Genomic DNA, 24785 nt, shown 5'->3' with positions numbered 1-24785 from the left:
TAAACATGAGGTATGCGTTTTTATGTGTAAATATTAAGCTATAGTTAATGAGAATATTGTGACATGATTACCGCAATCGTCGTACATGCAAACTTATCATTTTAGCCGCAGTTGAGGGGGAATACCAAAATTTTGTAATCATTTCACGATACGCCAATCACCGTCATTTTTTTATCACGATCATGTCTCATCACCCCATCTTTGTCTTACTATGTCACAACCTCATTTCCAAAACTTACTCTGTTTCGGGTGCAGTAACTCGGCTCTGTAATGTGCATTTTATTGAAGCAAGTAACTATGGGAGGCAACGCTATTCGAAATGAACTCGGCTCAACAGCTCTATTGGAATTGCACCCAGAAGTATATCAGATTTTTCAGCAGGCAGGCTGGGTAGATTATTTTCGAAGGCTCCAAGGATTTGATCCTCAGCAAGTCCTTGAATTTGCACACAATTTACGGGAAGGTTACTCTACTGTTCAAGGAGTCCGAATTCTAGTAACAGAGGATGATATAACACAGGTTTCAGGTTTACCGGCCGATGGCATTCGATGGTTCAGTCGTAAACACATCATTTTGAATGCACAACAAGACTTCCTTCTACCAGGAGAGTGAGTCAAGCCTAAAGGCAGGGGTGTTGCACTTCATTCATTACCACTTCCATGGTCGATGGTTGCTGAGTTTGTCAAGCACTATCTCACCTGCGAAGGACGTTACCAGGTAGTTTATCAGCATGATTTTATGTTGTTAAATCATTTAAGACATGGTCGTCTACTAAATATACCATACTATCTGCTTGGGTGTCTGAAGAATATGTCACATTATTCCATGAATGCGAAATACCCACTCCTTTCCCTCACTCACCATCGTCTTGTTCAGCTTCTAACTCAGAGGGGATTTTCTCAACAGAATCCTCCTCTCCTTAACAACCCACCCCGGGAACCCCATGAAGATGCTGAAATTCCTCAAGTAGCAGCCGAAAATCCCCAATAAACTACTGAAGTTCCTCGAGCAGCAACCAAAAATCCTCAGGAAACTGCTGAAATTTCTCAAACAACAGCCGAAACTCCCCAATTAGATGCTGAAAATCCTCAACGGACCCCTGGAATCCCTCAACGAATTGAAAATCCTTCTGCACATCAACCAGGGAGCGTCTTTGATTCCCCACCACCCGTAGCAGTTATGTTGGAAATAATACTGAGAGGGGGGGTGAATCAGTATTATCTAGCAATTTAATAAATCTTCCTTATTTGATCTTTGAATTATTTTTGCATGTCAGTACCATAAAATAATGAGCATGAACAAAGAAAACAGATAGTCACACCAAAGAACACAAGATGTAAGGTGGAAACCCAATGTGGGTGAAAACCACCTGCTGCAATATGTCTCTATCTTCTTTCAAATTAGAAACTCCTTTTATAATGATTTTGTACTGGTGCAGTCCTTTACCAGTACGCAGGCTGCAACCTACAGAGAGCTACAACTCTCTCTCGTTTTCCAGACTTCTCCTGGAAGGGAGCTACAACCCCTACTTCTTTTCATAAAGCATAAAATGATCATCAAGTATATAACAGTTACAGTCCACTACAGTTATCAGATCAGTAATAACAGAACTAACCCAGAACACCTTATCAACAGAGAAATTCAATCAACAGAACATCTTAAGACAGAGACGCAGTTTTCCCTTCTGTGGCCTGCGACCAGACGCAGTTAACCTTCTACTCCCCTGCGTCCACACGCAGAGATCCTTCTGCTGCGCTGCGTGCCCACGCACTGTTCCTTCAACTGCACTGCGTCCTGTTGCTGCAGGGACGCACCCAGAAACACTGTCGCGCCACGTTCTTTTGCTGCAGGGACACACCCAGAAATACTATCGCGCCGCGTATTTTTGCTCAGAGACGCACCTGATCCTTATTATGCTCTGCGTCCCCATGCAGTGCGCCTGTTACTATACTGCGTCTCGGACGCACCTGAATCTTGCTCTGCCCTGCGTTCCCACGCAGGTCTCTTCTTACTGCACTGCGTCCCGGCGCACTTGCCTTTCACTGAACCTGCGTACCTTCGGGTATGAATGATTTCAAGACTTTAAGAGTAACCCAAACAGTCAGATCTACAGATCTAATCATGCGCCAAAGAGATCTCAGTCTTTTAGAAGATTCGCCTTTTTAGATCTAGACCAGATCTAGCCTCATAAGATATTCAACCAAAGACATGCTCAAACCAAATGATCTCCTTTGCTTTATATAGGCAAGCTCCTCCTCAAATCATGGAACAATACCACGAGCCGACACCATAATAACACAATACCGTCGGCTAGATACCAAGAGTAAAACACAAGAAACCCCCACGTGACCTTGAAATGTGTGCACTGGGTGGACGCACTCCTGAACGGCTGGCCTGCGTCTCTGGACGCGGCTCCTGCATGGTGTACCTGCGGGTACGCACCTTCTGAACTAATTTCTTGCGTCCTTCTTAATTTTTCAATAAATTGAGAGCCTTGTCATGGGAGTTGCCATCAAGTACAACATCTGTAACATATAGCCATACCAGAAAACATAATGCCAACAAGTTAATCTAATTGACCCCTCCATTGCATTGATCCCACCCCATAATTTAGCTAAATCATCCACTCCCACTGTCCATATCCCCAGTGATGATTCAAATGATAATATTCCCATTGCTAAGCTAAAAAGGAAAAGGCAAGAAAAGGTTGCGCCCCTACCAAAAAGATGAACAAGGGCCTCAATTAAAGAAGCTATCACTTCTGATGACCCTCCTACCCCAGAGAAAGCTACTCATAAAAGAAAAACCACTGTTCTTCCTGCCTTTTTACCTCGAAGACGAACGAGGACGTCTTCTGAAGCAGCAACTAAAACCACTACCCTAAATTCCCCACCTATTATCCTAAAACCCCATACCCCACCATAGTCCCAAGGCCCTGAATCTTTACCTACCTCACCCTCGGGTACTGAAATGCAAAATGCACAGGATTTTGTGACATCATTCCTTTCAGAGAACGTAGCTGTCACACAAGAACCAGCTACTGATTCAGCAACTGCTCCATAAGAACCAGCTGTTGATCCATCAAAAGTGGATACCCAAGATGATATACAACATGTAGCTTCGCCACAAGAACCAGCTACTGACTCAGCAGTTGCCACACAAGAACCACCTGCTGATGTCCATAAATTTAATGATCAAGATGTAGCTGCCCCACAAGAACCAGCTACTGACTCAGCAAGTGTTACAGAAGAACCACCTGCCGAAGAACAAAATATAGATAATTAGGAACCAGCTAGCAGTCAGCAGCTACCACAAAAGAACCATCTGTTGATATGCAAAATTTGGATGCGCAGGATGATATAGCTGTTACAGAACCAGCTGATGATTCAGCAGATGTCACACAAAAACTACCTGCTGAGGCTGCAAACAATGAAGCTGCTACCGAACAACAACCCTTCCATCCACTGGAATCAGCTACTGAGACTGTGACTGCTACACAAAGCCCAGTCACCTTGGCTTCCCTTTTATAAGAAAACAAGTTTCTGAAATCAGAGCTTGAGGTTTATAAGCAGGAACTAATAGTGGCAAGGGAAGCCTATGAAAGAGAGCTTAATCTGTATACTTTAGCTCATGCAGCATTTGCAGCCGAGAAAAGTGCAGAGAAAGATCAATATAATGAATACATGTGCAGCCAATGTGGTAATATTTATCATCAAGCTGGTTATAAGATAGTCGAAGTCCCATTGCCTGGAGCCACTCCTGCATTGACTCCTGTTATAGTTAAAAAGGAACGCCCTGTTGTTACACAAGAACCAACAGGGCCTTTAAAGATTTTTGAAAAAGAAGTAAAACCACAAGTATCTCGGCCTACTCTGGTTGTTAAAACTGAAAGTCTTGCATCAAGGCCTACAAAGACTATGTTTACTCAGACTGAACCTCGACATTCAAAGATTGTCTTCACTCAGACCACAAGCACTCAAGCACAAATGTATATATGGAAGAAGGAATATGTTATGTCACAGGAAATGATCTTGCAGGAACATAAATTATCATGGCAAAATCATATATATGCAAATTGGGAAGTGTTGGAACAGTCTTGTGCACATAACAAGGAAAATAAACAATTGAAAACTAAATTGTCTTTCATGTTTGATCTGGTTCAAAGACTACTAGCCACCAGGAAACCATCCTTTAATTATTCTGTGTTTCTTGCAGAGCGCTTAGCGTTCTTCCAAGTAAAGGCAATCAGAAATGGACGATCTCATGAGGTATCTACACCTCAACAGTTTATCAAAACATTCATAGAGGCATCATTCAACGAACAAAATTTACTCTGTGAACTATTCCTCCATAATGAAGCCATGCCTGAGGATAGAAAGCTTAATCTGATTCCTCTGGTTGGGGACATTCAAATTAGAGCCTTTGTCTCTTTCTTGGCCAATCAACTCACGTGGCAAAATGCCTTCCTTTCAGCAAAACACAATGAAGATAATCGCCTTCTGTGGATTCGATCCGAACCACAGAATGCTGCTATTTTTGTTGCTGAACATCATCAGTTTTTAAGGGAACCAAGAATGACCAAGCATCTTAGAGAATTACAGGCAGCAGTCTTAAAAGATTTCCAACATTATGTCAAAGCCAAGGGAGCTCTTGCCTTACAGGCAAACAATCTATTTTGGGAACATTGCCCTAAGGAGAGAAAGGAATATCATCCCTTTAACCCTCTTAATCTTCAAACAGCAATTTCACGGCTACCTAATTATGTCAAATGCATTCAACAGTGTGCTGAAAAGTGGTTAGGATATCATTTTCACTTCCCTCTTATATGGTTGCCAGTACAACAATATAAGGCTTATTTCAGGTTGTCCAAAAAGGAGGAGCTCGCAGCATGGCAGAGACTACAAAATGTCCAGGGTTTCAGAGATTTGGTTGATAGCACCTTCTATACTTACTGTCTAAGTAATTTGCATTGTACAGCCCAGTACTCGGACTCAGACTCAGAGTAAAAGTTGCATGAGGACATGCAACCCTTTCAGTTGGGGGGGATGTTAGGACCTCATATTGTCTCTTTTTGACCATACATTTTGTTATGATGTCATCCTTTTTCAACTTATATTTAAAGTCCTTGTTACTGTTTTAACCCAATTATTCCAAAGGTACACAATATTTCTTCTCATCACTATATGTTTAATTATTTTACATATAATTACGCTATCTTCATTGTTGATCATTGAATTGATAGTTGCTGAACGGTTAAAGAACGATGTGTAGTCCACGTTGCTGAAACTGCCTGGAGATTGCAAGATTACTTCTACAGTTGCTGAAACAATAGGAACGATGCGCAAATCTTGTGACTGAACAGTTGTGATTTGCGGCCTAGATTTGACAGCAACAGAAGAAGATCACCGAAGGAGCTGCTACACTGGATGTAACGATCATGATCTAAAGACAATATTATTGTAACAACATTTTGTTGATGGGAAAACTGACTTCCCTATTTTTGTATAAAGGGTTAAAATAGGACTTACAATGTAATCTATTGTAATAGATGTCTCCTCTTTAAAAAGAGGAGACATCTACATTAGAGGGGATGAACAGATTGCGGAAAAGGGCTTAGTTGAAGGAACATAACTGGAATCCTTTTTTTCTGTAACATGACATATTGATAGATGAATAAAATCTTGTTCTGAACATTTCTTTCTAGTTCTCGTCTCCTAGGGAATCTTGTGAGAAGGACAAGGCCCACCTTCATCACAAGATTCACCCACTATATTTCTGCAGTGTGTTAAGTGTGTCTTTTATCCATGCCTTGTTAACAGTACTATTTTCTGAATATTGTTTCCACATTATTGCTGAAACTCTGTTTTCTTTCCAATTGATTGCTGCACTATTTAGTTTATCCACAGTTCATTCATGAGTGTTTCATTGGCAATTGAGTTTACAGAGTGAGTTGGCAGTGTGGTGATCAGAAACAGGTGCTGAAGATTCCCATTCTAGGAATAGGGTCTTGTTCTCTATTACAACTTATCTAGTGCTTTACTTTGCAAATTGATTCTTTTTCATTAGATTACTTCTTTAATGAATTTAAGTCTTCTTTGGTAGCTGTCTGCAATAGATTGTTTTTGCTGTAACTTAGAGTGGAGCTTCAGTTTGCTTAAGCAATGTGTGATCAGTTTTTACTACAACTTTCATTGCTTTTAAGATTGAGTATATATAGTACGTAGTTGCCTTTGAAATTGTCAGGCTAGCCAGTAACTCCAATAGGCAGTAAAACTGATTCATATTATTCCATCAGGTATGTTATTGTTATATACAAAAGGATGTGACTGTTCAGTTCATCTCCTGATGACTGTTCACATTCCTAATTTAATTATTTACATGAATTCACCCAATCGTGAGGATTAGGTGTCAACATTCCCCCCTTAATCTGAAGGGATGTTGGTGAGTCCAAGCATCATTCTGAATCTTTCAAGCTTTTCTCTTCCAAGCGCTTTGGTGAAGATGTCTGCAATTTGCTCATTTGTGGAACAATGACAGAGATGGATTGTTTTGGCCTCAACATGATGTCGGATAAGATGATATTTAGTATTGATGTGCTTTGTTCGATCATGGAACTTTGGGTTCTTGGCCAACTTTATTGCAGAGGTGTTGTCAATCATGAGTGGAGTTGATTGTACTTGTTTTACCTGCAAATCTTCAAGAATTTTCCTGAGCCACACAATTTCTTTTGTCGCTTCAGCTGCTGCCACGTATTCTGCTTCTGTTGTGGAATTTTCTGGAACTAATTGTTTGCGTGATCTCCAGGAGACAGCTCCTAATCCAAGACTCATGGCATATCCTGAAGTAGATACCCCAGTTTCTTTGTCTCCATCGAAGTCTGAATCGGAGTATCCGATTAAACTGAAGTCATCCACCTGTGTGTACTTGATTCCAAAGTCTTGAGTTCCCTTCAGGTACTTTAGAACTCTTTTTGCAGTGGACCAATGTCCCTCACAAGGCTTTTGCATAAACCTGCAGAGGATTCCAACAACAAATGAAATGTCTGGTCTGGTGGTAGTTAGGTAGTTGAGACTTCCTACAAGTTGTCTATACTTTGTTGCATCCTCAAATTCCTTTCCTTCAATAGATGTGAGCTTCAAGTTTTGTTCCATTGGAGTAGTAAGAGGATTGCACTCTGTCATGCCAAACCTGTTCAACAAATCTCCAATGTATTTCTTTTGAGAAAGAAATATGGACTTTGGATGTTGGGTTACTTCAATGCCAAGATAGTAATGAACATGGCCCAAACCAGTCATTTCAAAACTTTTTCCCAATTCCTTCTTTATGGATGCAATGTAGCTTTCATTGTTCCCTGTCATTAAAAGATCATCTACATATACCACACGATATACAACTGTTTTGTCAACTTTCTTGACAAATAAAGTTGCATCATCAAGATCAAAATGATTGAAATTGAGTTTCAGAAGATGCTCAGTTAGTTTTTCATACCAGGCTCGTGGTGCTTGTTTGAGGCCATACAAGGAATTCACAAGTTTGCATACTTTATGTTCATGTCCTTTCACAGCAAATCCTTCAGGCTGGGACATAAAAACATTCTCTTTTAGATCTCCATTCAAGAAGGCAATTTTTACATCCATTTGATGGACATTCCAACCGTTCTGAGCTGCTAGTGCAAAGAGTGTCCAGATGGTGGCCCATTTTGCTGTGGGGGCAAAAGTTTCCTCATAATCGACCCCTTCTTTCTGTGCAAAACCTTTTGCCACAAGCCTAGTTTTGTGCTTGTCAAGTGAGCCATCAGCTTTGTACTTGTTCTTATAGACCCACTTGTAGCCAATTCGTTTGGTTCCAAATGGAGGGTCAACTAGCTTCCAAGTGCCATTCTTTATGAGGGCATCATACTCCTTTTGCATCGCTTCTTTCCATTCATCATGAGAAGCAACTTCTTTGAAGGAAGTTGGTTCAAAATCTGTAGACAAGTTCAATTCAAAATCATAAGAAACATCCATATCAACAGGTGAATTAGAGTCATCTACATTACCTCCATTTTGTCGGTTTGAATTTCTAGTTCCAGTTTTTCCAATTTCATCAGGATGAACACTTTCAAGTGTCTTCGTCAGCCACTTTGGGGGACCTTTCTGAGATGGTCCAGGCTGCTCTGTTGATTGAGTTGGGACTGAATCAAGATTGAGTCTCCCAATTCTGTCAATTACATCACTTAAAGCATCATCCGTTGTTGGATTTTCATTCGGGGGAGAGTGTTCTTCAAAAAAAGATTCCACATGTTGATCTAGAATAGGAATCCCCCCTTCAAGATGTGGAATCTGATTATCAAATTCTTGAAATGATTTTGTTTTTGCGAATCTATCCAAGCGATCAAGTTGCCGCTCAACAACATTGTCACATTTGGATGATTCAAGAAAATTACATCTCTAGATACAACAAACTTTTTATTTACTTCATCATAGAGGTGGTATGCTTTGGAGGTGTTTGAATACCCCAGGAAAATACACTTATGACTTCTAGCACCAAGTTTGTTTCTATGTACCTTTGGTATCAAAGCATAACAGGTGGAACCAAAGACCCTGAGATGTTTTACCGAAGGAACATGTCCATACCACATTTCATAAGGAGTCTTGTTTCTTATAGCATTAGATGGACATCTATTCTTTATATATGCAGCACATAGAATAACATCAACCCAAAACATTATCTTTACATTTTTGAAGAAAAGCATGGATCGTACCATATTCAAGATTGTTCTATTCATTCTTTCAGCTACACCATTCTGTTGGGGATTATAAGACACAGTTGTTTGATGTTTGATCCCATGTTGGCGAAGATAGTTTTCAAATTCATTTGATGTGTATTCTTTTCCATTATCAGTGTGAATAGACCCAATATGAGATTGTGCATCATTTTCAATCCATTTATGAAAATTCTGAATGTTTGAAAAGCATCAGATTTGTTCTTCAATAAATAAACCCAACACATTCTGGTGTAGTCATCAATAAATGTCATGATATATTTATTTCCATTTGCAGAAGGAACAAGCATTGTACCACATAAATCTGAATGAATGAGTTCAAGCTTCCTATGTGCTCTTGAATGTGAATCATGAAAAGACTGTTTGTTATGCTTTCCTAGAATGCAAGCATCACATTGCTTAAGTTTCCTAGGAATTGTAGGCAAACCAGCAACACCATTTTTCTTCAATAAGCGGAGACTGTCATAGTTTAAATGTCCAAATCTAGCATGCCATAATAAACTTGATGGAAGTGTACCTTCTTCATGATGAGAATTGTATGAGAAATGTTGTGCATGAGTAGATGTTCCTTGCAGCTTAAGAAGCCTTTCTTCTTCTATTCCCCTCATGACAAGTGAGTGGTCAGATGCTTTTCTTACCTCAAGCTTGCCATCAAACATATGAATGGAGTGACCTTGCTGGCAGATGTGGACCTGTTGTGGTCTACAACGACCCCCCATTTCATACCATTTTATTCATAAAACTATAATATGAAATGGGTCCCTTTTTGTTTTTAATTGGTATCAACTTTGTATTATTAAAAAAGGTTCGAAAAACAAAATGAAAGCATTATAAAAAACCTTTTTGACAAACCAATTATTTGGTCTTATAATATAAATAATTAATCTTTTATCATTGCGATAAAGCGATCGCAAGATCGCATATCGCAATGACAAAGGAGGCATAACTTAAAGGCCCATTGGTTTTCTCCGATGCGATGACATGCAGTAGGCTATCGGATATCGGCAATAATAAGTTCCCATAACAAAAGTGCCTCCCGCTCCGATGCGATGCGATTAAATGCTTTTCGCTCCGATGCGATGCGATCACGTCCCTTTCGCTCCGATGCGATGCGATATCGCTATCGGCGATCGGGGATATACCATGCATGCTTTTTAAAGTGCCCATACTCCCAATGCGATGCAATGCGATATCGCTATCGGCGATCGGGGATTTCAAAAGGTGTCAATATAAAGATTTAAGTTTTCCCCGACACCCGATTGCGATAAAGCCAAAAGCGCAAACTTCAAAAAGCCGTTAAAGCAGAGGTATTACGATTAATTCATATTTAAGGCCTTATCTTTCAAACAGTGATTCACCTGCGCTCAACCGCCAAAACGTCCAAGGCACGCTTAAACAAATCATGCGGCCGATAAGAGATATGATGAGCATTTAAAGGATTGGCAGGTTTTAATGGCCATTTAATGAAATAGTAAGCTTAAAAAATCTTCTCATAGATTGTATCCGCAGCCACTTTAATTTAATCCCTCATCATGCATTGATCAATATATCTCACTCGTATTTGGTTTTCGCTACCAATTCTCTGTGTTACGCTTATTTCCACTACTGTGCAGAATTCTTCCGAAGTAATAGATTCAAGCAGAATGGGGAAGAAGTCTAAGAAAACCACAATCGCTTCCACTACACCAGCCACAGGACAAGCCGTCGTTGATCCAGCAAATAAAAAGAAAGGATTAATATCTGATACTACATGTTCAGGACTTGCCAAGACCACTTGGCAAAGTACCTATAATTTGATCGAAGCCGAAGAACCAAAGGTGACGGCAGTACAAGCTACAGCGGGTTCCAGTAGAAAATATGATGGTACTTTGAAAGACTTGGCCGACTCTTTCCTTCATCGGATAGCGGCTCGGGAACAAATTCTCCCATATACGGATGTAGTAAAGTGGGCAATTGAGGATATCCCAATCACAGACAGAACTTTCTGCACCAGAGATGGGAGAATCTTCGGTTCATTCAAGGCTGATGATTTGAGGCAAATGTATCGTTTGCCTGAGCCAGAGAAGAAATACAACAAGGCATTTCTGGAGAAATCCCGAAATGAGAACGAAACTGAATCCGAACCCATTCGGGAATGGAGGAAAAATCCGGCGAAACACAAGCATGAAACTTTCGGTAAGTACTCTGTTGATTCTCTATGTTCTCCGTATTGTTATGCTGGGATAATGATGTGTAGATTGTGGGGGTTTCACGATTCCGCTAATTTCACTATAGAAATGGTTCCTTTGATGGAAGCGGCATGTAATAGTGAGATAATGGATTGGGCAACCATACTATCAGATAAGCTAGCGACCACAGTTCTTAGTTTTAGAACTAAAACTTCCGTCTCAAAAAGGATTATTCCCCCATTCTACTACAGTGCTTATATACTAGATACCCTGTGTTTTAATTCTGAGTTTCCTGTACTCGGCTGGAGATGGACTCCACAAGACCCCACGCCTATTCACATATACCATCATAAATTGTGGAAGACTTCCTATAAGCACCATTTGTACCAAGTCTGTAACGGCTTCATGTTACCCATTCATTATTCTATTTTTAATAAACCTGCTCCCAAGATTTCTTACCAAGCAGGGATTGATTTAACATCAATAGGAAGATGGTTCAGAGAGGAGAAATTTACTTATGTAAGGATTTTTGGCAACCAAGCCGAACCTCATGTCCTTCCTTTGTACATACCTGACAAACTGCTGGCAAGGGAGATAGCCTATAAGATTATTGCCGAGGGAGTTACACAAACTCTAAAGAAAAATAAGAAGCAGGTCTGGCCCTCCTTTCCTCTGAGATGTGGTGTCTACACTTTGCATGATTTTAAACATGCGGAAAAAGAAGCTACGAAGATGAAATCATTAACTCTAGCGACTCTCCCTAACAGGCGATTTGATCCCAACAAAGTCGCGTATAATGCTCTTGAACAGGCCAAATTGACAAAGTTTGATCATATAGAAGATAAATTTGATGACCTGTTCTCCTCGGCTGAATCAATGTATCAAGTTAGATCGCTGGCCATAATGGAATACAAAGATGAAGGGTTAGTTGAATTCAACAGACTTAGAGAACAGAGGTTGCAAACTCTGCCTCTAGATCTGTTAGCAACAACCCCAGCAACAAGACCAAGCGAGCCTGAACAACAACATTCAAAGGAACCGCCGGTTACAACAGAAAAACAGGAGAAAGTGCAAGAGGAAACCCAGACTAAAGAGAAGAAACAGAGCAACATAGAGGTGAATGTGGATACTCAAATTGATCCCAAATTGCTCCAGGAATGGCAGCAATTTGATTCAATTATCAGTAGTCTTGAATGTTCAAAGGACACCGAAACTTCGAAAGCAGCAGATACACAGGAAACCACTTCACAACAGGTTCCAAGTGGAACCAGCAGCCTACCCAGTTCAAAGGAAGTATAAATAATCCCAAAGGACCCCTTCGATCAAATTATTTTGCAGATAGAAGAAATTCCTCCCTTGGATGTCTTGTATAGCCCAAGGCACAAAGCTGTGGTAAAACGACAAAGGAAGAGAAGAAGGACTGATCAACCTTCCCTTTTCCCAGAACAAATGGTCACGGGCAATGTGGTTTGGAAGGAGGAATTTGACCCCTCTGATGACCTAACAAAACTATCACAATATGCCGGAGCCTATTCGGCAGCAACAATAGACAAGGCATCAGAGGTGAGTCTTTTATTAAAAACGAAAGACCAGGAAATCTTTTTATTGAAAGCATAGCTAACAGAAGCACAGCAGAAAACGGAGCAAGCAGAACAACAATTGTTAACACAACAGCAAATAAATAATCAATTAACTCAACAATTGCGGGAAGAGAAACAGAGGATTGATCACAACGCAATCCAGAAGCAGAAAGAATTGTCTGAAACCTTGGCACAACTGAGGGCAGCAAATGAACAAATGCTGAAGTCAAAAGATGAGAAGATTGCTCAACTATCAGCACAGCTTGAGAAGACAAAGGGCGTTCCACAGATAGCCGAATTCAAATTAGAAGCATTACAGATAAATAAGGCATTAATAACACAAATCAAGCTTCTATGTCAACAAATCGCCCAGGCGGAACCACTATGCGAATTGACGACATCAATAAGTAAACAAACAGAAAAGGCTAGAACAGAATTGGATCAAGCTGAAGAAACATTAACTGAATTTCTTGACTGGCAAGATACCGATCAGGGACAAGCGGCAAATTTACCAAGAATTTTAGAGTCACATAAAGAAATATTGTTTACAGAATGGCAGTCCCAGTTAATGAAAGCAGAGAGGGCAATTTCAAGATGCAAATCAACCACAAGTAATTTGGTTGAATTGGTTAATAATACTCTCTACTTGTCAAACATTATTTCCCAATGCACTCCAGGTAAATTGACAGCGGTGAAAACATTGGAGCAGTCATGTTATCCAGATCTAGAGGAAAAGGGGAGATTAATTGCTGGAATTAACAGTTTAACATGGGACACCTATTGGTTCTTCTTGGTAAAACCACACAGTCAAAGAGCTGCCCTCAAATGCCTTACAGATGCAATCGGGTATATTATCCCCGATATTCAGGATGCCACCTATGCCGCCCAGCTTAACTCTCGCCTCAACAGACCGCCCGAAGTGGAGCCAATGCTTGCGATAAGTCAGCTCAAGTTTAAAGGCAAACAACCTACTTGATGATTCATGCCGCCGACTGCCAGGTTGCTGAGAAGAAGATATTCAAGATCATTTGATACCAATTAAGTAGGATTTCAGTTTCATAGATAGTTAGTTTAATTCAGTATTTATAGACCCTTTCATGTTTTTAGAAAGGGTCGTAAAGTTTTGTACTTGACTTAAAACCTGAAGTTGCACTACTGTACTTCAGGCATATTCTTTTATAAAACTTGACCAATCATTCTGATTTTGGCAAAGAAGCTTTTATGCAAATGTGCACTACTGTCTTTGTTTGAAAGTATTTCTGCGTTAGAGGAAGAATTTCAAATAGCGATTGATATTGGAGAGTGACTCGCAGCTCATATGGTACTATTATCTATGTCTGAATCTATTCTTTTTATATGAATTTTTATTTGATCGCCTTTGCTATTATCGAATATATGTATGTGTTTTAACAACATTTCTTTATTCCCTCCATTATTGGATGTTTATGGTAATGCTTTTCTTTTGATCATATATGTATTGATGATATAAATGATGAGTGTAGCAATATTGCGTTAATCACCTTGTTTAACTATTTAAGAAAAGTAATCCTTGAATGAGTAAATGTCCATGTTTATTAGATGGAGTCATCTACATGCCTGTTAATAAACATAGATCATCAAGAGCTACACTTCAAAGTACAATAGTTCCCGGGATTAGTAGTAATTCTTTTTATTTCGCTGATAAATTAAGTTATTCGCCTATCATTAGATTAGTCAATCAATCATTCATTCATCTCGTTTATTCATTGCTGGGAAACTGGTCCCATTATCCCCAGTCGAAGCCACCATTCCAAACGGAAAAGGAGCTGTATTAAGGTCCGGACTGGGTGGTTATCCCCCAATGTTGATACAACGATTTTCGGGGCCTCAACATTTTTGGCGCTAGAAGGACGACCTCAACTGTGAATGGCAAGCAAACCCAAATCTGCAGGCCATTCTAAGAGTAATTCTCCCTCCGCATCACCTCGTACTTCCCAATTGCATGCTGGTTCTCCAGTATCCAAACAAGAAGAAGAGGAATCAACTACCACTGCTCAAACCGATCATACTCCAGAACAACTAAGTCTTGAATCCCCTGAAGTTCAGTTTCTTATCCACAAACTTCAGAGCTTCTCGATTTCACCATAGAAATTTGAGGTATCGCAAAGCAGTGTGACTTCACAGTTCAATTTACCTCACCCTCTCACCAGACTTCAGAGTGGAAAGCTCGGTATTGAACCTACTGAGTTCCCTTTACCCAAAATGAAAAAAGCGAAGAAAAACACTGAAGGATCTGACAGTGAAGAACTTTCATCCACATCCTCCATCTCACCTTCCCCCGTGCGAAGTCAACCATCCACTCCCTCATCACACATTGTTGTTCATCAGGGATTAGCAACTACAGCATCCCAAACTACTCAATCCTTAATATTAACTCCTTCCCAGACTACTGTAAGTTCAACAGTAATATCATCCACTACTGCGGTTACAATGGCAGATCCATGGACCAGGCCTGGTGCAGTCAATATGCCTGCCCCATTGCATGCATTACCTGATGCACCTGAAAAATGGCTACCCAAGTTTAATCCAGATGATGGAACACAAGCTGAGGAACATATTAATAACTTCATGTTGGCAGTTAACTTGAAGGGAGTAACAGAGCAAGATGTTGTCGTTAGGCTTTTCCCTTATACTTTGCAAGGATCAACAGGATCCTGGTATTTTTCTTTACCTTCTGGTTCCATTACCAGTTGGACGACTTGCCAAGAACAATTTCTTACTAAGTATGGTGATGATAGGTCTTTGGCTACACTAATAAATGATCTCTCCAATCTTAGGATAGAGCATAGGGAACCAATTAAAGAATTCAATGCATGATTCAATAAACTCTTGAATAAAATCCCAACGGCCTCCAGACCAAGTGAGCAAATCCGAAGCGAGTGGTATATAACTGCCCTACCTGCCAATATAGCTATTTTTGTAGACAGGGCTGGAAAACCTACTTTAGCTGAAAACATGAAAGAAGCACTTGCTATGGAGAAACGTATTAATGCTCTAGAGAAGAAAGCCGCTCTTGAAGATAGAAAAACCAAAAAAGTTTCTTTTAAAGATGATTCAAAGAAGAAAACCCCTAAAGATCCATATGACATGGAAGGTCTTCAAAAGGTCCTCAAGACTATGTCAAATGAAATGGTTGAAATCAAAAAACAAGTAGCCGAAACCTCAACCAAAAGACCCTTTAGAAATTATAAGAAAACTGAATCAAAACCACCAAATGTTATATCAAATGTAGATTCAGATCTTGAAGAAGGAGAAGAAGAAACAGCTACACCAACTGATGAAGAAGAGGAAGTTGTTGAATGTCATGGAATGTGGGATTTTATATTACCTAACTCCGATACAGAAAACAAAGAAGAAGCGTTTCCTGTCACTACCAGGAGTAAAGGTACCTCCGAACCTGTTCAGACAACTTCGAAGAAAAGAAGTGCAGGTGCTGCTACAACAAAGGAAAAGGTACCCCCGAAGAAGCCACCTGTAATAATTCCACAAAACCAACCTTCAACCTTAACAATCCCATCAACATCTAAGACACTGGTAGTGTCTGATTCAATGGATTACAATATTGTTGATGACATGAAAAAGACTAAGGCAAACATTACCATGTTTGAACTTAGTAAATTGAAACATCAACAAAAATTGCTTCTCAAAGAATTAAATGTTGTTCTTACTTCACCTCTTCCCAGTGCTAAAGCTGCAAACGATACAGGTCAACCACCTTCTGGTATGGTCAAAGCTACTGATGCAGTCCTAATAGGAGATAGATCAAATTCTCATACTCCACCTTTCCTTCTAACCTATGAAATCTATAATAGAAACCTGCACAACTGCTTGATTGACTCAGGGGCATCTTCTAACATAATGCCAGCTTCAGTTTGTTCCAAACTGAACATTGAACCCCATAAGTCTGCTATTCATATTGTACAGTTGGACAAGACTAAAGTACAGGTTTTGGGAGAGATCAACTCCGTAACTATCATGTTATCTGCTGATCCCAGAATAGTACAAAGGATTGATATCTTAATCGCCGATATACCTGAATTTTATGGTTTGATCTTAAGTAGGGATTGGTCTGAAAAACTACATGGGTATATTTCTACTGATTGGTCACATATGTGGCTTCCCTATAAGGGTAAGCCAAATCAAATAAGAATCGATCGGGAAAAACATATGACCCATACAGTTACTGAATTTGAACAAGAAAACCAACCAATAGCATTTAATAACAACATTTTGGGGAATTATTCATCAGAGTCGTTCTTTGGCAACTTTGCTACCCAACCATCCCCTTTCTCAGTAAACCATTTTACATCTCAGATCGAAAATTATTCACAAACAGATAGGTCAAGATGTTTCAATGATACTGAGAAAACTGTAAATAAAATTGTTAATACTTCTTTATTTTGGTCATTATATTTCGATGGGTCCAAATCTAGTGAGGGCTCAGGAGTAGGATGTATTTTGATTAGCCCGCAAGGAGAAAAAACAATGTTGTCCTGTAGGTTAGAATTTGAATGCACAAATAACACAGCAGAATACGAAGCCTTAGTCCAAGGACTATATAAAGCTATTGGCCTCAAGGTCCAATATTTGAAAGTGTTTGGAGATTCTGAAATTATTATCAAACAGGTAAGGAATACAATTCATTGTCTTTCCACCCATCTCAAACATTATCAATCATTGGTACAGGAACTCACCTCCCACTTTTCGGCATTCAATATTTCTTCTATTCCCAGGTCTCAAAATTCGGCAGCTGACCTGCTAGCCAATGTTGCTTCCAAGCTCCTACCTTCCGAAGACTATACCCTAGATAGATTTTCAGTAGAATTGCTTTTTAGGCCATCAATTCCCGACAATGTAACTAATTGGAGAGTATTCAACCACGATGAAGACATTTTACAGTTTTTAACTTCCGAAAAGTCCTATGATGATCAAATCATCGAGGAAAACAACCATGACCATCAAATGAGAGGTAAACCCGAGGAGAATTCAATCCCTAAGCCTATGGTGAAGCTTGAGGATCTTTATGATATTAAAGACAGGTTTAAACCTGTGACTAATACAAAGCTCCAAAGTTCTACCCTAAGGTTTGAATTGATAAACCTTGGCACTGAGCAAACTCCTCAAAACATTAATTTAGGATTAGGACTTTCCTTGGAAGAAAAGGAAGCATTCATTAGACTGTTACGAAAAAATAAACAGGTTTTTGCCTGGAAATATGATGATTTAAAGACATATGATACATCCATCATCCAGCATACCATTCCAATGCTTCCCGAACAGAAACCAATTCAGCAGAAGTTGAGAAAAATACATCCGAACTTAGAGAGAAATAAAATCTGAACTTAATAAACTCTTGAAAGCTAAGATTATTTTTCCCGTTCGGCACTCAAACTGGGTCTCTTATATGGTGCCAGTCAGAAAGAAAAATGACGACATTAGGATTTGTATAGATTTTAGAAATTTGAACAAGGCGAGCTTAAAAGAAAATTTCCCATTACCTACTACGGAGCAGATACTCCAATCAGTAGCAGGCTCTGAGTTAATGTCCTTTCTAGACGGTTTCTCAGGATATAACCAAGTTTTGGTCCATCCTGATGACCAACTCAAAACCACATTCAGAACAAAATGGGGAACATATGCGTATCAGAAAATGCCTTTCGGACTTATTAATGCAGGAGTGACGTTCCAAAGAGCGATGGATATAGCTTTTAAAGGGTTGATTAACAGAACAGTAGTCGTCTACCTAGACGATATTACTGTATTTTCTAAGGAGAAGTCCAATCATTTGCATGATTTAAATCAAATCTTTCAACGCTGCAAAAGATATGGTATTTCACTTAACCCTAAAAAAATCTTTCTTAGCTCTTGACCAAGGAAAGCTCTTAGGCTTTATTGTGTCTAAAGATGGCATTTATATTGATCCCGATAGGATCAAAGAAATCTCTGAAATCCCTTTCCCTCATAATAAAAAATCCATGCAGTCATTTTTAGGCCAAATCAATTTTGTCAAAAGATTTGTTCCAGACTTTTCTCAAATCATTTTGCCACTTCAAACTATGATTAAGAAAAATTCAGTCTTTAAGTGGGGATCAGCAGAAAAGGAAGCGTTTGATTTAATCAAACAATCAATAATTAATGCCCCCGCCTTAAATACCCCCAATTTTTCTAATCATTTCACACTGTATACTATCGCATCCGATTTATCTTATGCAGCAGTACTCACACAGATTAATGATCACAATTCGGAAGCACCCATTTCATTCTATAGTTCAAATCTTCAGGGTGCTGAATTGAATTACTCCGAGGTAGAAAAACAAGCCTTTGCTGTATATAAAGCTGTCAAACATTACAGACCCTTCCTTTTAAAAGCCCACACAAAAGTTATAGTTCCTTTCCTTGCAGTAAGGCAACTATTAATCCAAAGAGAACTAGGTGAAAAAAGGGCAAACTGGGTTACAACACTTCAAGAATATGATTTAGAAATTAAACCAGCAAAGATTGTTAGAGGCCAAGGTTTTTGCAGGTTATTGGCAGGAGCATCCAACATTCCAGAATCAGGTGATACAGATCAAACCGAAGAAATCAACCAGATAAGTATTACTGATTCAGAATCACAATATGCTGACTTAATCTTTTATTTGAAAAATGGGTATGCACCTCCTAACCTGTCTTACAAAAACAAAAGGGCCATTAGATTAAAAGCAAAAAATTTCACAATTATTGATGATGTGCTTTTTAGGCAAAATTATGATTCAATCTTATTAAGATGCCTAGAAAAACCTGAAGCACAAAAGGTCTTGCAGGAATTACATGATGGACCAGCAGGAGGACATTTTGGAGCTGATACAACAACCCATAAAATCATTCATGCTGGATATTACTGGCCCACTCTGTTTAGAGATGCTCATGAATATGTAAGGAAATGCCGAAATTGTCAAACTTCTAGTGGAAGGCAAAGAAAACCAGCTTTCCCTTTGCAACCAGTCAACATTGAACAACCATTTGAGCAATGGGGATTGGATATCATTGGGGAAATTACTCCTCATTCTTCCAAATAGCATAAGTATATCCTTACTGCTACTGATTATTTTACTAAATGGGTTGAAGCAATTCCTTTGAAGACAACAAATTCTGAGGCAATCATTGAATTCATAGATCAATTCATCATTACCAGGTTTGGTGTCCCAAATGCTCTTGTTTTTTATAATGCATCTTACTTTTCAGGCAATGCTATGTTTGATTTCGCTATTAAAAGAGGATTTAAATTAAAATATTCTGCTAATTACTATCCCCAGGGTAATGGTTTAGCAGAGTCTACAAATAAAAATCTGATTAAAATTATTAAGCGAACCATCGAACGAAATCATAAAAAATGGCACAAATCCTTAATATTCGCACTATGGGCTGATAGAATAACGCAAAAGGCTTCCATAGGATCTTCCCCGTTCAACCTTGTATATGGAAAAGAAGCAGTACTACCAACAAATCTTGTTCTTCCTTCTCTAGCCCTAGTGCAGTTTATTGAGGAAAGCCCTTCTTCTTCTATTCAACTTAGACATGACCAAATTTTAAAATTATAAGAGGAAAGAGAAAGGCTATTCAAGCAAAACATCAGCAAATCATCAAGTCATCCTTTGATTTAGTCTCATCCGGTTCAAAACAATTTCAAGTCGGTGATTTGGTCCTGAAATGGGACAAAGCCCATGAGGACAAGGGAAAACACACCAAGTTCCAAAAGATGTGGCTTGGGCCATTTCAGATCTGTGAGAAGATAGGCCATTCGACCTTCATATTACAAGATTTATCAGGTTTGAGAGATTCTCTCCCTGTTAATGGCCTTATCTTAAAGAAATTCTTCAATTGAGAAGGTAACCCCTTCTCCCCTTTTTTAGAATTTTATAGTTTGTAGGATCATTAGAAAATAAAGTTGTGAGATATCTACCATTGACCTTTGCTGTACTTGAAAGTTACTCAAAACAAGTAGGGTTGATATTTACTTTTAAATTAATAGAAGTCTTAAACAAGAGGGATAATTCTGGGAAATTAGGTGTAATTGCATTCTGAAACTACACTTCAATTTTTGTAAACACTTCCCAAAGTTTAGAAATATTGTCAATCATTTTATGTTTATAAATTGGTCACAAAAAGGTTATCAATATCAAAATAGAAACTAATCCAATTTCAGCATCCTTAACTCTTACTTTGTCATCCATTTACTCTTAAGGAGAAAATTGTCCATCCCACTCACCAAAGCTTATGATTACTCAGAGTGCAATTCTAAAATATTTGATATAAAAGATAAGAGGTCTTATTACAAGCCTGCTTACCATGATCATAGGGAAATAGTTTAACCGACATTACCATTACTGCATACCAAAACAGGGTAATGGCTTAGAATTATAAGACAAGGGGTCTCATCACGAGCCAGCTTGTTCGGTTAAATTACTACTAGTGAATGGCATTGTCATTAAGCTGGCCGCCAAACCAGGACAATGGCTTTTTATCTTACAAAATAACAGAAAAGTGGAAAAGAAATACAAAATATGAAAAGCATGTTTTGGAATTCATTCTGTTAATCATACTCTCAAATGAGCAGGATAATGGACAATAGCATGGTTAAAAGTTATCCCTGTCGAAACTATGAACGTTTGCTGGCAGCAAAGGCTCTACCTATGACAAAGGAGTCAATTCTAAAAGCTGATTTGGAAAGGTTTTCTGTTTTATCATTATCAACCAATAGAGGCCAATTTAAAACTTAGAATGTATCTAATTTTAAACAAGAGAAGAAATTAGCAAAGATAGTTTCATTTTACTCGGAATGCATATATACCTAGTTATATTAGAATTTTCCCCTTTGATGAGAACTCTATTTTGAAAAAGTTTAAGTATTTCCATACTTTTCAGAGATAACTGTTTCTTCCAGCGAATCGCCAATTGTTGTGCTCTACAACAACCCCCCATTTCATACCATTTTATTCATAAAACTATAATATGAAATGGGTCCCTTTTTGTTTTTAATTGGTATCAACTTTGTATTATTCAAAAAGGTCCGAAAAACAAAATGAAAGCATTATAAAAAACCTTTTTGACAAACCAATTATTTGGTCTTATAATATAAATAATTAATCTTTTATCATTGCGATAAAGCGATCGCAAGATCGCATATCGCAATGACAAAGGAGGCATAACTTAAAGGCCCATTGGTTTTCTCCGATGCGATGACATGCAGTAGGCTATCAGATATCGACAATAATAAGTTCCCATAACAAAAGTGCCTCCCGCTCCGATGCGATGCGATTAAATGCTTTTCGCTCCGATGCGATGCGATATCGCTATCGGCGATCGGGGATATACCATGCATGCTTTTTAAAGTGCCCATACTCCCAATGCGATGCGATGCGATATCGCTATTGGCGATCGGGGATTTCAAAAGGTGTCAATATAAAGATTTAAGTTTTCCCCGACACCCGATTGCGATAAAGCCAAAAGCGCAAACTTCAAAAAGCCGTTAAAGCAGAGGTATTACGATTAATTCGTATTTAAGGCCTTATCTTTCAAACAGTGATTCACCTGCGCTCAACCGCCAAAACGTCCAAGGCACGCTTAAACAAATCATGCAGCCGATAAGAGATATGATGAGCATTTAAAGGATTGGCAGGTTTTAATGGCCATTTAATGAAATAGTAAGCTTAAAAAATCTTCTCATAGATTGTATCCGCAGCCACTTTAAGTTAATCCCTCATCATGCATTGATCAATATATCTCACTCGTATTTGGTTTTCGCTACCATTTCTCTGTGTTACGCTTATTTCCACTACTGTGCAGAATTCTTCCGAAGTAATAGATTCAAGCAGAATGGGGAAGAAGTCTAAGAAAACCACAGTCGCTTCCACTACACCAGCCACAGGACAAGCCGTCGCTGATCCAACAAATAAAAATAAAGGATTAATATCTGATACTACATGTTCAGGACTTGCCAAGACCACTTGGCAAAGTACCTATAATTTGATCGAAGCCGAAGAACCAAAGGTGACGGCAGTACAAGCTACAATGGGTTCCAGTAGAAAATCTGATGGTACTTTGAAAGACTTGGCCGACTCTTTCCTTCATCGGATAGTGGCTCGAGAACAAATTCTCCCATATACGGATGTAGTAAAGTGGGCAATTGAGGAAATCCCAATCACAGACAGAACTTTCTGCACCAGAGATGGGAGAATCTTCAGTTCATTCAAGGCTGATGATTTGAGGCAAATGTATCATTTGCCTGAGCCAGAGAAGAAATACAACAAGGCATTTCTGGAGAAATCCCGAAATGAGAACGAAATTGAATCCGAACCCATTCAGGAATGGAGGCAAAATCTAGCGAAACACAAGCATGAAACTTCCGGTAAGTACTCTGTTGATTCTCTATGTTCTCCGTATTGTTATGCTGGGATAATGATGTGTAGATTGTGGGGGTTGCACGATTCCGCTAATTTCACTATAGAAATGGTTCCTTTGATGGAAGCGGCATGTAATAGTGAGATAATGGATTGGGCAACCATACTGTCAGATAAGCTAGCGACCACAGTTCTTAGTTTTAGAACTAAAAGTTTCGTCTCAGAAAGGATTATTCCCCCATTCTACTACAGTGCTTATATACTAGATACCCTGTGTTTTAATTCTGAGTTTCCTGTACTCGGCTGGAGGTGGACTCCACAAGACCCCACGCCTATTCACATATACCATCATAAATTGTGGAGGACTTCTTATAAGCACCATTTGTACCAAGTCTGTAACGGCTTCATGTTACCCATTCATTATTCTATTTTTAATAAACCTGCTCCCAAGATTTCTTACCAAGTAGGGATTGATTTAACATCAATAGGAAGATGGTTCGGAGAGGAGAAATTTACTTATGTAAGAATTTTCGGCAGCCAAGCCGAACCTCATGTCCTTCCTTTGTACATACCTGACAAACTGCTGGCAAGGGAGATAGCCTATCAGATTATTGCCGAGGGAGTTACACAAACTCTAAAGAAAAATAAGAAGCAGGTCTGGCCCTCCTTTCCTCTGAGATGTGGTGTCTACACTTTGCATGATTTTAAACATGCGAAAAAGAAGCTATGAAGATGAAATCATTAACTCTAGCGACTCTCCCTAATAGGCGATTTGATCCCAACAAAGTCGCCTATAATGCTCTTGAACAGGCCAAATTGACAAAGTTTGATCATATAGAAGATAAATTTGATGACCTGTTCTCCTCGGCTGAATCAATGTATCAAGTTAGATCGCTGGCCATAATGGAATACAAAGATGAAGGGTTAGTTGAATTCAACAGACTTAGAGAACAGGGGTTGCAAACTCTGCCTCTAGATCTGTTAGCAACAACCCCAACAACAAGACCAAGCGAGCCTGAACAACAACATTCAAAGGAACCGCCGGTTACAACAGAAAAACAGGAGAAAGTGCAAGAGGAAACCCAGACTAAAGAGAAGAAACAGAGCACCATAGATGTGAATGCAGATACTCAAATTGATCCCAAATTGCTCCAGGAATGGCAACAATTTGATTCAATTATCAGTAGTCTTGAATGTTCAAAGGACACCGAAACTTCGAAAGCAGCAGATACACAGGAAACCACTTCACAACAGGTTCCAAGTGGAACCAACGACCTACCCAGTTTAAAGGAAGTAGAAATAATCCCAAAGGACCCCTCCGATCAAATTATTTTGCAGATAGAAGAAATTCCTCCCTTGGATGTCTTGTATAGCCCAAGGCACAAAGCTGTGGTAAAACGACAGAGGAAGAGAAGAAGGACTGATCAACCTTCCCTTTTCCCAGAACAAACGGTCACGGGCAATGTGGTTTGGAAGGAGGAATTTGACCCCTCTGATGACCTAACAAAACTATCACAATATGCTGGAGCCTATTCGGCAACAACAATAGACAAGGCATTAGAGGTGAGTCTTTTATTAAAAACGAAAGACCAGGAAATCTTTTTATTGCAAGCACAGCTAACATAAGCACAACAGAAAGCGGAGCAGGCAGAACAACAATTGTTAACACAACAGAAAATAAATTATCAATTAACTCAACAATTGCTGGAAGAGAAACAGAGGATTGATCACAGCGCAATCCAGAAGCAGAAAGAATTGTCTGAAGCCTTGGCACAACTGAGGGCAGCAAATGAACAAATGCTGAAGTCAAAAGATGAGCAGATTGCTCAACTATCAGCACAACTTGAGAAGACAA

The sequence above is a fragment of the Pinus tabuliformis genome, chromosome Q, assembly GCF_031772625.1.
Source record: "Pinus tabuliformis cultivar Carrire ecotype Pingquan chromosome Q, CPIR1, whole genome shotgun sequence".
NCBI classification, from domain to species: domain Eukaryota; kingdom Viridiplantae; phylum Streptophyta; class Pinopsida; order Pinales; family Pinaceae; genus Pinus; species Pinus tabuliformis.
This window is presented reverse-complemented; position numbering follows the sequence as displayed.